Genomic DNA, 13753 nt, shown 5'->3' with positions numbered 1-13753 from the left:
TCTGCTTTTTAATACATTGCCTAGGTTTGTCATAGCTTTTCTTCCAAGGAGCAAGCGTCTTTTAATTTCATGGCTGCAGTCACCATCTGCAGTGATTTTGAAGCCCAAGAAAATTAAATCTGCCACTGTTTCCACTTTTCCCCAATCTATTTGCTGTGAAGTGATAGGACTGGATGCCATGATCTTAGTTTTTTGAATGTTGAGTTTTAAGCCAGCTTTTTCCCTCTCCTCTTTTCCTTTCATCAAGAGGCTCTTGAGTTCCTCTTCACTTTCTGCCATTAAAGTGGTATCATCTGCATATCTGAGGTTACTGATATTTCTCCCGGCAATCTTGATTCCACCTTGTGATTCATCCAGCCTAGCATTTCTCATAATGTACTCTGCATACACACATGCCTCTTCTCATGTTAAAAGATCAAGCCTAATAACTCAACCCATTAAGTCTGGACTGGCCTTAGAACTTGCTTGACCAGTAAAACATGGTGGCAGTGAAGGTCTGAGACTTCTAAAGCTAAGTTATAAGAACCCTTGCAGCTTCCAGTCAATTTTTTAGAATGCTTGTTCTGGGGAAAGTCAGCTGCCATGTAGGAAATTTGACCACTCTGAGAATACTGTGCTGTGAGAAAGCACAAAGTAGCCACAGGGAAGGGCTCACACAGGGAGAGAGAGATGCCTGATCAGCCCCTAGCTCTTCCCAGTCCCAGTGTCAAGTACACGAGTGAAGGATAGGTATCTCCAGTCTTGGTCACCATCTGAGTGCAAGTTCAGGCGAGAAGAAGCAAGAATCACCCAGCCGAGCACAGTCAGAATAATGAGAGATAATAATCAGAAACAATAAGCTGTTGCTTTAAACGACTCAGTTTTGGGCGGTTTGTTACATAGAAATAGATAGCCAAAACATAAAGGAAGCAGAAGACACAAAATCACAGAGTGGCAAGTGCAGAAGATGAATTCTCACATACCTGGGTTCCAATCCCAGTTTAATTTACTACTGAGTAGACTTTGGCAAGATTCTTAAGCTCCCTAAACATCAGCTGGTTCATCTGTAAAATGAGATGATTATATTCTTTCCTCCCAAGGTTAATGTGAAGATCAATGAGATGACAAAATAAAGGCACCTAGTATGGTGACTATAAGATAGGCCTTTGCTGAATGGAAGGTACTATAACAATAGAGGAAGAATCAAAGGTAACTCAAGATGAATGGGAGAATTGCGATATGAATGATGCAATGGGGCCAGGAAAGAGTATTAGGCAGGTTGAGTCCGATATTCAAGGAGAAAGGTATTCCACGTCTTCAGTGAGCTTTGGGTCTCTGTCCACTGTCCTGGACATGGAAAGACCCTCAAGACTCACTGCCTGATTGATACACAGCAGAAGAGAAGATGCAAAGGAGAGAACTGGAGCATGAGAAAAGGAGCTTTTGGACTGAAGATAATGTTAATTTGTACCATATTAAAACAACTGACAAGGACTACACTTGCCATACAGCCAACCACGCTATAATAAAACGGATCCTTCCGTCCAAGTAGCTGACAGGCTATACAGAAGCAGACTGCGTAGGAGAGAAACAAGGAAACTCATTTTCGCCAAGTTTCCAGTAGATGTCAAGCCCCGGGCTAATGTCTTCACATACGTTCTCTCTTACTCTTCTTGACAGTCCTATTAGTATGATAGCCATCTTACACATAAGGAAGCCAAGGTTCAGAGAATCTAAGTGACTTAACAAAAGGCCACTAGTAGTATGCAAAGACGATGATGACCATGGCATTGATGCTAAGTAATATGACTTGAGCAGTGGCAGGCACTGTTCTCAGTACTTCATGCTCATTGCTTCAGTGAATCCTCACAGTGACCAGAGCTAAATACTATTTTTGCATCCACTTCATAGCTGGAGAGGTGGGGCAGTGGGAAAGAATCCAATTGCAGAGGCAGGAGACACAAGAGACGTGGGTTCGATCCTTGAGTTGGGAAGATCCTCTGGCATAGGAAAGGGCAACCCGCTCCAGTATTCTTGCCTGGAAAATCCTAGGGACAGAGGAGCCTAGAGGGCTGCAGTCCACGGGGTCGCAAAGAGTTGGATGCAACTGAGCACGTAACACGACATGGCTGAGAAACTGAGGCACAGTGAAGTTATGTCTTTGCCCAAAACCATCTCATTGATAAGTGGCTAAGGCAGGATATGAATTTATGAAGTCTGGCTCCAGAGTTGAAGCTCTTGAAAGCCCTGCCTATTCCTGTCTGTTACCCGGTCAGGCTGCTTCTATTAACAGATGGACACATATCCCACTGGGTTTCGGCTGGACGTATGCCTGAAGTCCCACCTGATCACCCTCCATGATGAAAGTACAGTAACTAACAGTTACTAAATATTCCCTGGACTGAGAATAAAGCACTTTTACTGTCAGGGGAACCCTGATGTGAGAACTCACCATTAAGCCATCACCAAGAGACATAGGGAGCAGAATTCCAGCAACAACTGGGAAGGAAGGGAGGGATCCTCCACCAGGACATCCCAAGGTGAGACAGACACCTGTGAAGGTCTCCAGCCACATGTGACTAAGTCCTTCAAAGCCCAGAGAAGGGCAAGGCCGGGGGAAGGCCGTGCTGTGGGTACTTGTCTGGATGAGTGAAAGGAACCAGCTGGGACCTGACAATGGGGATTCAGCCACCTCTCCCCTAAAAGCCCAGGTTCTCATTCCCACGGTGTTAACAGACAACGGAACCCCTCTTAGAATATAGCCCAAGTTTGAGGTATTTGGTAGGAATTGCACCACAGGGCCAAAGAGAATGCTTTTTTCCCTCCCTCTTCAAATCAGTAAGGCAACTGGCAGTATGATGGGGACCAGGAAAAACCTCAAAACAGATTATTTTACAAACTAACATAACTCAATTATTTTCAGACGGCAGAAAGGGAAAATCCATTTCTCGCCACATTTAATTTTCTCACTCTCTTTCCTTTATCCTTCCCAAATCTCCGTCCTTGCATCTGGAATGTGAGCCCAAGGCGCGCTCCCCATCCTCCGCCAGAAAGGACTCGGGTTGCTGGGTTCTGCCAAGACACTTAATCCAGCCCCCGCCCATATTAAAACTGCAGGTCGGAGAGCCAGGGGGGAGAGGGAGCAAGGGTGTGGGGCCCTGCGCAGCCTCCATGCCTCGAATACTTTCTCAAAGCCTGGCAGCGGCCTTCGCCGCTCTTGGCAGTACGGCCCACGCCCTCCGGGAGAAGCCAGCCCACACGGAGTCCCACCAAGTGGACCTGCTGAAATTCACACGGGAGAGCGTGTCAGCTCCCACCCGGGGCCAGGAGCGGTAGCCAAGGCAATGTACGCCTCCTAGCCGAGCCATCTCAGGGAAGGCAACAGGGTCCCTGCCGCAGCAGAGATGCGCCACTACACACCGCCTGTCCCCGTGAGCAGCTCAGGTGGGCGGCAGGAAGGCAAGAGGAGGGGACACGCCTTTGCTTTCTCTCCACCTGCTCCACAGTAATGCACAGGAGCCTTTGAGAAGTAGTCCTTGGCCCAGATGCTGCAGAACACAACTGGGGCAGTTCTCACGTCTTGGGGACCTGGGAGCTGGGAGCACAGACATGGATGTTCCCCCCCTTATCCCAAATGTACAAGGAAAATGTCTTTTACACTTGAGAGGTGGGGAGAAGCAGAGGCTGAGGTGGGCAGCCCCTGTCCCCTCTATGCTCCCCCAGGCTAAGCCTGACTGCCTCCCTGGGCCCTGTCACTAGGTATCTTTGGGTGCTTGGAGCTGCTAATGTCCTAGGAACAACCCCCCCCCCCCCCCTTAAAACAGGATCTGGGAGGGCATTCCAGGCCCCCTCGGTGCTGAAGTAACCATGGCAGACTCCTATCTGACTTAAGACAGTTCTGTGAGCTCCAAGGGGGGAGGGGAGCTGCACTCAGCAAAGGACCCTTCTTGAGCCCCCTCCACCAGAGCTCACTTAAGACAAGTAGAGTTATCCATGGTGGCCTCAATGGGAAAGAAATCCAGAACAGAGCAGATATATGTACATGTACAGCTGATTCACTTTGCTAACGGTAGAAACTAACACAACATTGTAAAGCAACAATATTCCATTAAAAATTAATAAAAGTATACAAGAAGAGTTCACAGCCCTGCTGACGTTTCCTGCCTTTATACCCCTCCATCCTTTATCCCCTTCCATTCCTCTCTCACCTTCCTCCCTTCCTTTTTTCCCTTTCCTCTGCTTTCTGTTCATTGATTCATCACATTTTCATTAAACACCTACTATGCACCAAGTCCTCCTTCTAGGCTCTGGAGACACGGCAGGAATTAAGACTGCTAGGTCTCCACTCTCACCGAGTTACATTCTATTGTGGGGGGCTGGGGCGACAGACACTAAATAAATAAGCAAAATAAGAGTTTCCCCAACTGCTTTTTGGATTGTTAAGTGTGATGGAGAGAAGCAGTACCAGGACCAGGCAGAGAGTGACTGCAGGGTCACTCTGGTCTGGGTGCCTGTGGGAGGTCTTTGGGCCCCAGAAGCACCCATCTTCAGAGAGCAGTCATCAACCTCATTGGAAGAATCCAAATAGAATACTCTAGTTCAGTTCAGTTCAGTCAGTCATGTCCGACTCTTTGCGACCCCATGGACTGCAGCACGCCAGGCCTCCCTGTCCATCACTGATTCCCGGAGTCTACCCAAACCCATGTCCATGTGTTGGTGATGCCATCCAACCATCTCATCTTCTGTCATCCCCTTCTCCTCCTGCCCTCAATCTTTCCCAGTATCAGGGTCTTTTCAAATGAGTCAGCTCTATGCATCAGGTGGCCAAAGTACTGGAGTTTCAGCTAGAGTAGGAATTAATTAGTATAGCACAGGGACCTCAGCTCAGTGCTTATGTGATGACCTAGAGGAGTGGGATGGGAGGGTTTGGGAAGGAAACGCAAGAGGAAAGGATTATATGTATACATATAGCTGAGTCCCAGGTGGTGCTAATGGTAACGAACCTGCCTGCCAATGCAGGAAACATAAGAGTTCAATCCCTGGGTCAGAAAAATCCCCTGGAGGAGGAAATGGCAACCCACTCCAGTATCTTTGCCTGGAGAATCCCATGGACAGAGGCGCCTAGCAGGCTATAGTCCACGGGGTTGAAAAGAATCGGACATGACTGAAATGGCTTAGCAGGCAGCACACATAACTGATTTACATTGTTGTACAGTGGAAACTAATGCAATATTGTAAAGCAATTATATTCAAATTAAAAATTTTTTTAAAAGAAGTGAATTGTAACTAAAGGGAAGAATCTAACTTAGACAACTTGGGAAAGGCTAAGACTCCATTTTCGACACATGAAGACAACACTACGTCACTCCTTACTACTTGCCACTGGGGCCTGCTGATGGAAACTCCGTCATGCACCAGCACCCTCCCTGGGCTCTAACGTCCACTAACTCAACTTCCTGAGGCCCAGGCCTCGCTGCCCAAGAGCATGTTCCCAGCATGGCCAGCACCTTCCTTCCTACCCCTAACTGCCCACCAGGCAGGAGAGTCCCCTTCACCTGATGCTCCCTCCTCTTCTCTCAGGACACCAGTGAACAACACAACCTAGGAATATTTGAGCTACCTGTCCATGCTTGTCACAAAACCAAGAAGTAAACCTCTGGGAAGGTAGGGCGATCAACTGAGAGACATTTATTGAGAGCTTTTATTTTGAGTGTGCACACATGCCTATGCGTGCATGTGTACACACACACACACACACACACACACAAGACAGGCAAATCTCAAACCAGTTGGAGAGAAGAATGTCTTGCTCAGAAAGTCATCAGGTTTGGAAGACAATTTCAAGTAAAGAAGAGCTCCTTGGTGAGTTGGGTGTAAGGTGGCCAGGATTAACCCTCACCTTATGCAGTTAGAAGTTTTAGTGCTTGCGGTTTTGCACCAGGAAAACCTTCATTTGAAATACCATTTGACCCACAGTGCACTGAAATCTTCATAAAAAAGACTCTCACCCCAAACAAGGTCATGCACACGAAAGAATCTAGCACAGGCTCTATCTCACAGTTGGTGTTCAGAGACGTTATTTTCGTTTTATAAACATCTGTACAGGTTTTGTGTTAAGACAACATGATTCCCTGGTAGGAAAAACTCCTCACCCGTAAAAGATTTATCCATCCACCAAACATGGGAAGAGGCACCATGTAGGCACAGGAGATGCAAGGAAGAACAAGAGGGCCATGAAGTTGACAGAAGGATAGAGGGACACCCTACATGATGAAGTGCTCTGGGTATATCCAGAGTTCTGTATGTGAAAGGCATTCATTGATCTCTACCTCTTGCCCCATCGAGATGAGGGGGGATTCACCATAGACTAGGGATGTAGGGTTCACCATAGACTGGGGATGCAGGATTCACCATAGACTGGGGAAACTTGAGAGATAATCTAGTCTCCATCCCTTAGGCCTGGAGAGATCACGTGGCCAGCCCAAAGCCACACAGTTCATCAGTTCAGTTCAGTCACTCAGTCGTGTCTGACTCTTTGCGACTCCATGGACTATCCAATCCATGAAATTCTCGAGGCCAGAATACTGGAGTGGGTAGCCTTTCCCTTCTCCAGGGGATCTTCCCAACCCAGGGATCGAACCCAGGTCTCCCACATTGCAGGCGGATTCTTTACCAGCTGAGCCAACTCCCAGAGCTTGCTCAAACTCATGTGAATCAAGTTGGTGATACCATCCTACCATCTCATCCTCTGTTGTCCCCTTCTCCTTCTGCCTTCAATCTTTACCAGCATCAGGGTCTTTTCTAATGAGTCGGCTCTTCACATCAGGTGGCCATAGTATTGGAGCTTTAGCCTCAGTATCAGTCCCTACTGATTCATTTCCTTTAGGATTGACTGGTTTGATTGCCCTGCAGTCCAAGGGACTCTCAAGAGTCTTTTCCAACACCACAGTTCAAAAGCATCAGTTCTTAGGTGCTCAGCTTTCTTTATGGTCCAACCCTCATATCCATACATGACTACTGGAAAAATCATAGTTTTGACTAGACAGACCTTTGTTGGTATAGTCCGTGGAATTCTGTATAGTCCATGGAATTCTCTATACAGTCCATGGAATTCTCCAGGCCAGAATACTGGAGTGGGTAGGCTTTCCCATCTCTAGGGGATCTTCCCAACCCAGGGATCGAACCCAGGCCTTCTGCATTGCAGGCAGATTCTTTACCAGTTGAGCCACCAGGAAAGCCCAAGAATACTGGAGTGGTAGCCTATCCCTTCCCCAGGGGAACTTCCCGACCCAGGAGTGGAACCAGGGGCAGATTTTTTACCAATCATACCACCAGGGATATCCCCAAAGCCACACAATAGACCAATATATGGTATGGTTATATCTTCCAATACTCATTAGCAACTGCAGGGACAGATGTCATGACAGAACCTTAAATTTCTAAGGGTGATGATACCAACCAGGATTCTAGCCTTCCCCAGTCAACAGAAACTGATCAGAGGCCAGACAAGAAATCCAGGCAAGGCATTACTGGGGCCCCTGCTGCAGCCGTGAGGCATGAGAACAAACAACAGATTCCCTTGCTTGCTGGTTGGGGCAGAAGTGACCTTGTTCCTTATGTGGGGTGAGGGGTAGTGCCTAGGGTCAGGGCAGAGGGTCGGCTTAGGGAGTATGCCCACACTTTAGGTGGTATTGTGCAGGGGGCATGCTCCGTACCCTGCTTCTGCTTCAGGCTCTTCAAAAGTGGCAGTTGGGCTTTTTTGGTTGTTTTTTCATCTTTTTTCCAGAATTTGCCCCAACTGTGCACATACACAGTTACTTTTAGTCTCATATATTTTCTTTGACTCAATGGACATGAATTTGAGCAAACTCCGGGAGATGATGAAGGACAGGGAAGCCTGGAATGCTGCAGTTTGTGAGGTCGCCAAGAGTTGAACAGGACTTAGCAACAGAACAACAATAGTTTCTTTGTATATTTTGTGGCTGGAAGAGAGGTGTGCCCAGGTGCAAGCATTGCAGCACTGTAGCAGAGTCCTAGGTCCCAGCCTGTCTCAGTGAGACCGCATGAACCAAGTTCCAAGGCACCACACTGGCTTTGACTAGCACACAATAGGCATTCAGTAACTTGACGTTACATTAATAAAAGAGGAGTCTTTAACGAGTTCATCAAAACTTCCTGAGCCCACTACACTTTTGAGAAGTATCTTGTGAGTCTAACTAGATCAGTTAGACTAACTGGATCAGTCTAAGGCCACTATGAAGCCTTCCTGCCAGATACTTGTCCTTTTTGACTTCTGTCCTGGCTCCCTGGCCTCTCCTTGGTGTCCTGCATTGGCCCCCTTTTCTCAACAGCCCCTTGAATCCTGATGCTCCCCAGAGTTTCATCCTCAGCCCCTTCCCCCTCAATCTCCTGGCAATCTCATCTGCTTTCTTTATTACACATGTGTGAATCTCATTATCTGTTCCCATATTAACTTTCCATATTCAAAAGGGAGGAAACGAAAGCTGAGGTCACACTAGTAGCAAAGGGTCAGGGCAGGATTTGAATTCAGGTCTGTCTAGTTCTAAAGTCCATTCCTTTAATGCAAAGAAGCCAATATTTTATCCCTCAGGCTTTGAAGAAATAGTGGGCTTCCCAGGTGGCCCTAACGGTAAAGAACCCACCTGCCAATGCAGGAAACCCAAGAGATGCGGGTGGGATCCCTGGGTTGGGAAGATCCCCTACAGAAGGAAATGGTAACCCATTCCAGTATTCTTGCCTGGGAGATCCCATGGCCAGAGAAGCCTGATAGGCCAGTCCATGAGGTCATAAAGAGCTGGACACAACTGAGCATGCACAGGGCAGAGCAGGGACATTACATTCTGTACATAATGTGTACATCAGGGGCTCCTCTTATCTGGGGGACTACTGGACCCTTTTCAGAATTATATAAAAGCATGAACTTTCTCCGTAGGACCTGACACAGGTATGTGTTGGTAGAGAAAATGCTTGTATGTGATTTGAAGGGTGTCCTGGATCCCTTTGAAGCTCATCAATAACTCCGTCTGGGTCAGAAACCTCAAATTTAAGAACCTATCCTGTAAAGACACTGAAAATATCTCTGAAGTATTTTTAAATAAAACCACAATTTAGGTGTTCTTTCTCCTCTACTCTGAATTGCCTCCCAAAAGCAAACTGAAAACTGTGTCATATCATGGATTGTTCTGAAAGCAGATCAAGTACTTTCTAAAGAATAACTGGAGACTTTATTAAATTGGGTTATTTATTGTTAAAAATTGCACTAGGCCCAAACCAACCAAAGATGTTGTGTCCCATGAAGATTTTATTTTCCTCACCCCTCACTGCTCTTCTAGGTGTGACATCCCCTGATGGAAATAGAGAAACATTGCTTCTGTTTCATGTGGAATGTGTCTATAAGAAGGATCTGATGGAGATGCTATGATAACAAAGAAGCACCAAATAGAGAGTGTTCAGGAAAATGTCTGGCACATGAAGTGGTATTGGATGAATGGGAGCTATTGCCTGCAAGGTCCTTAGAAAGCTGGCCACAGCTGCCTTTATAGCCTCATCTCCTGATCTCCTACTGACTCAACCCATAGGACTAGACAGTATTTCCCAGAGTTTTCAAGCTTTTGGACCTTCAGTCATATAGCTCCCTCCTCTTAGACAGCCTTTCCACTAATGTGTCCATATGAAAAATTTCATCAAGATTCAACTTAAAAGTTCTCATCACAAGGGAAAAAAATGTGTAACTATATTCGGTGACAGATGTTGACTAGACTCACTGTGGTGATCATCTTGCAATATATACAAATATCAAATCATTATGCTGTATACCTGAAACTAATATAAAGGTATATGTCAATTATACCTTAATTTTTAAAAAATATCCAACTTAAAATTTAAGCTTTCCATTACCCCTCCCCCACCCAAACTCTGGTTGGAATTCCTTTTCCTTTCGGGTTGGGGCTCACAAAGTGCTATATGTGTGTGAGTCGCTCAGTCATGTCTGACTCTTTGTGACCACATGGACTGTAGCCCACCAGGCTCCTCTGTCCATGGAATTCTCTAGGCAAGAGTATTGGAATAGGCAGCCATTCCCTTCTCCAGGGGATCTTCCTGACCCAGGGATGGAACCTGGGTCTTCTGCATTGCAGGCAGACTCCTTCATATCTGAGCCACCAAGGAAGCTCCATAAAGTGCTATAATAGTTGCTAAACTTCTATTGTGGGCTTCCACACTGGCTCAGTAGTGAAGAATCCACCTGTAATACAGGAGATGTAGGTTTGATCCCTGGGTTGGAAAGATTTCTCTGGAGACGGGAATTGTAATCCACTCCAGTGTTCTTGCCTGGGAAATCTCATGGACAGAGGAGCCTGGCAGGCTACAGTTCATGGGGTCACAAAAGAGTCAGACACGACTTAGTAATTAAATAATCACGACAACAAAACTTCTACCATAGAACATATAATACCATGTTCATTTCTTTCTCCTGGTATCTAGGAACTCATAACTCTTGAGGACAGGACCCATGTCTCCAACATTTGTATTCCTCAGTTCAATTCAGTTCAGTTCAGTCGCTCAGTCGTGTCCAGCTCTTTGCAATCTCATGGACTGCGGCATGCCAGGCTTCCCTGTCCATCACCAACTTCCGGAGCGCACTCAAACTCATGTCCATCAAGTCGGTGATGCCACCCAACCATCTTATCCTCTGTTGTCCCCTTCTCCTCCTGCCTTCAGTCTTTCCCAGCATCACAGTTCCCAATACTCTTTGGAATGAACACAACTACACTAGCAAATCCTCTCAAATTCTTTTACGTCCCAGGGCGTCTGGAAGCTTCAGTAAAATTCAAGTATGTTCCAATTTACCTGGTTTTTAAAGACCCATACCTTTCAACCCCATTCGTAACAGACCCAGCAGACACAGTAACGCCTGCTGCTCTGTAATGCGGCCACGACTGTGTGAAACATCCTGTAATTTATCTCCATGTGAAGCCGTCACCGAGGGAAAGAAACGTGTCTGCTTCTCAGAAGGAATGGCTGGCAACCTCAGGGCTTTGGATAAACTCAGGTCATGTGTCTTCAGTCAGAAGTTTACCTTGTGGACCCATCATCAAACCTTAACCTGGCTGAGGGCTGAATGTAATAGAAACGCTAACACTAGGACCGACGGTCTTGGAAGTTTCTGTTTTTCCAAATGAACATTCAACATGTTCCTGGTTGGAAAAGAATGCTTAAGAAAAAAAAAGGTGGGGTGGGGCATAGGGGGTGGAGAGAAGGGACAAAAGGTATCAACTAATTCAAATCACCAACCAGCCAAAAATAAAGGAACATTGTAATCTTTTTCTTGGACACTTGGACATCAAAAAGGGAAGATGTGAGAGGTACAGGGCTATGATGATTCTTCAAAGTAGGGTTTTTATTGGGTAGCTGCACACATATACTAAGAAGTTTCAAAAAGAACCAAGGCTGGCAAACTGGGTGGAAAACCTAAATGGAAGAAAGTAGTGGGTTTCCTAAAGGCAGACCAGTGTAGGCAAGTAACCATGATTTGGTAACTGACTTCAGAATCAATATGGCCCCTGGAAGGGAGTAAGGAGATAGAAGCAAAGGCAGGGACTGAGTTGGGAGGCACGGTGCACAAAGGAAACTGGTTTCCCTGGCATTTGCAGGTCAGTCTGGCCTCAGAGAAAAACCATCACCAGTCCAGGAGAAGGATCAGGCAAATGCCATCTCCACTCTCTGGTGAGAATCTGGAAACAGCTGTGGCTAAGAGCTTGCTGTCTCAACCCAGATAATGAAAGCTAGAGCACATGTGAGAAGCATTTACATATTATTCTGAAGTTATAAAAGGGTTGTTTAATTTTTGTACAAGGAGGAATTTAAGAGCAGACAGCTGGGAGGAGGAACAAGGTTAGAATTCTTATAAAATCCACAAGTTGAAAGAAAAAACAAAACAGTATTTAGAGAGTAAAATCAATCAACACAAGTAATATAGTTTAAAGACCTATTGTGTCTATATTACTTATGTATACCTTTCCTAAAGAAAGGAATGTATATTTTTTGCAATAATCACACACACACACGTAGTATTACAGTGGGAAGCACAAAAAGCTCTGCTCAGCACCAGGTAGCCCCATGGGCCCTGCCCATCACTAGTGGAGTCTGGGCCTCTAGGCTTGGGCCAGCTGCTCTCTAAGGCCTCTCACAGTGCCCATGTCCCGTGATTGATTCACCACGCAACATTTCATTGTGATGCAGGGCTGCCTTCCCACAGAGTACACGTGGACTTCTACTACTCCCCACTCACCTGATCCCCCAGGGCCACAGCTGGCCTTGGAAACCATTTCCCAAAGAGAGGTAACTGGTACCCCAGCTGGCGCTCAAGCAAAGCTCTTCCAACCGCCCCTTGTTGACAGACCTATCTGATTATGCTCCTTATACACAGGGACCCACGTGGCCTCCTGTATCAGCTCAGTTTAAAGGTAACAAGACCACCCATCCTCCCAGGGGTGTTTCTTAGAAGACTTATCAACAGGCTTCATGCAATGGAGATGTGAGAGGCGTGTCCACATGCTTGACCTGCAACTTATAAAAAGGAGACTCTGCAAACCTGGGCATGGCACACTCTCATCACCAACTATTTCTTTTTCCCATATATCCTTCCCCTCAAGGTCTCAGCTTGTCTCCCCAGCTCTCCCACCTGTCTTTTTCCTAATTGTCCAAGACATCTCAAGTTTGTTGGCCATTCTTTCCAGTTGAATGTTTTGGAACTGAAGAAATTCAACTTTAGAGTTGTATTAAGAGCAATGTTGGGAGATTTTTATTTTAAGAGAAGAAGGAAAAAGAAAAAAAAACTCGAGTCCCCAAATGTTTACTCTGGAAGTTAGAGCATCTTGGTTCCCAGAGGGGCGGTCACTTCACCAGTTGGTGGCAAAGCAGATTCCCAGCAGAGAATTCACTCCTGTTCTACTCCTCCGCTCAGCGGGGAATGACTGTGAATTCTAGGGTGCTCGGCTCCCCACCAGGAACACACGCTTCAAAGCGAAGGTGCCAAAAAGAAACACTAAACAGACTCCAATATCCCCTCATGTTAGATACTGGGAATCGTAACTTTGGGATATTTTAGTGAGGGAATATAGTCAAACTCAGGGACAAAACAAAACTCGGCTTAAGATAATGAAACTCAAGTTAATACACCCCACCTTGGCTTTGGTATCAAATTCACTTTTTTTCTTCTCTTTTTGGTACTTTGCAGTTTATACAATTATAAGACTTGAAATCTATCACACCAGCTGGGCAGGGATACACTATAAATGTGCTAAAATAAAATATAGATGGAGATTTAATTATCATGCTGCTCATGCTTTTTGAATAACAGTATGTCAGCACTTCCATAAACCAATTTGCATTACGTTAAAATTAATGGGCTGTAAACCTCTGCTTCTGGAGAAACATACCATGTCTCTCCCTCCTGCTCTAACCTCCCTCCTGAGACCAGACACTTATCGGCTACCCTAGCTGGGCCTACACTCCATCTGCCCCTCAATTACAAAGCCCCCAAAACCTCTAAGAGTAAGTATCCCATTCTATTTCGAAGACAAACGTACGCACACACAGCCTCATCCCATTTCTCCAAAACATGGGAAAGCAAAACAAAACAAAAACTGACCCTTTGATTAATCTCTCAGCCACACTTATTCTTGCCACTGTGATTTTTTAAAGTGGTTTTATTTCTTAATACACATATCATATATACTTTAAAAAATATTTA

General features: G+C 45.8%; 1 protein-coding gene across 1 annotated transcript in view; it reads right to left on the bottom strand.

The window, feature by feature from the left end:
• The window catches only part of THSD4 (thrombospondin type 1 domain containing 4), a 624907-nt gene that overhangs the window by 380205 nt on the left and 230949 nt on the right, over positions 1 to 13753 (bottom strand). The window lies entirely within an intron of this gene.

This window comes from Odocoileus virginianus, chromosome 6, assembly GCF_023699985.2.
Source record: "Odocoileus virginianus isolate 20LAN1187 ecotype Illinois chromosome 6, Ovbor_1.2, whole genome shotgun sequence".
In the NCBI taxonomy this organism is placed as follows: Eukaryota; Metazoa; Chordata; class Mammalia; order Artiodactyla; family Cervidae; genus Odocoileus; species Odocoileus virginianus.
This window is presented reverse-complemented; position numbering and strand designations above follow the sequence as displayed.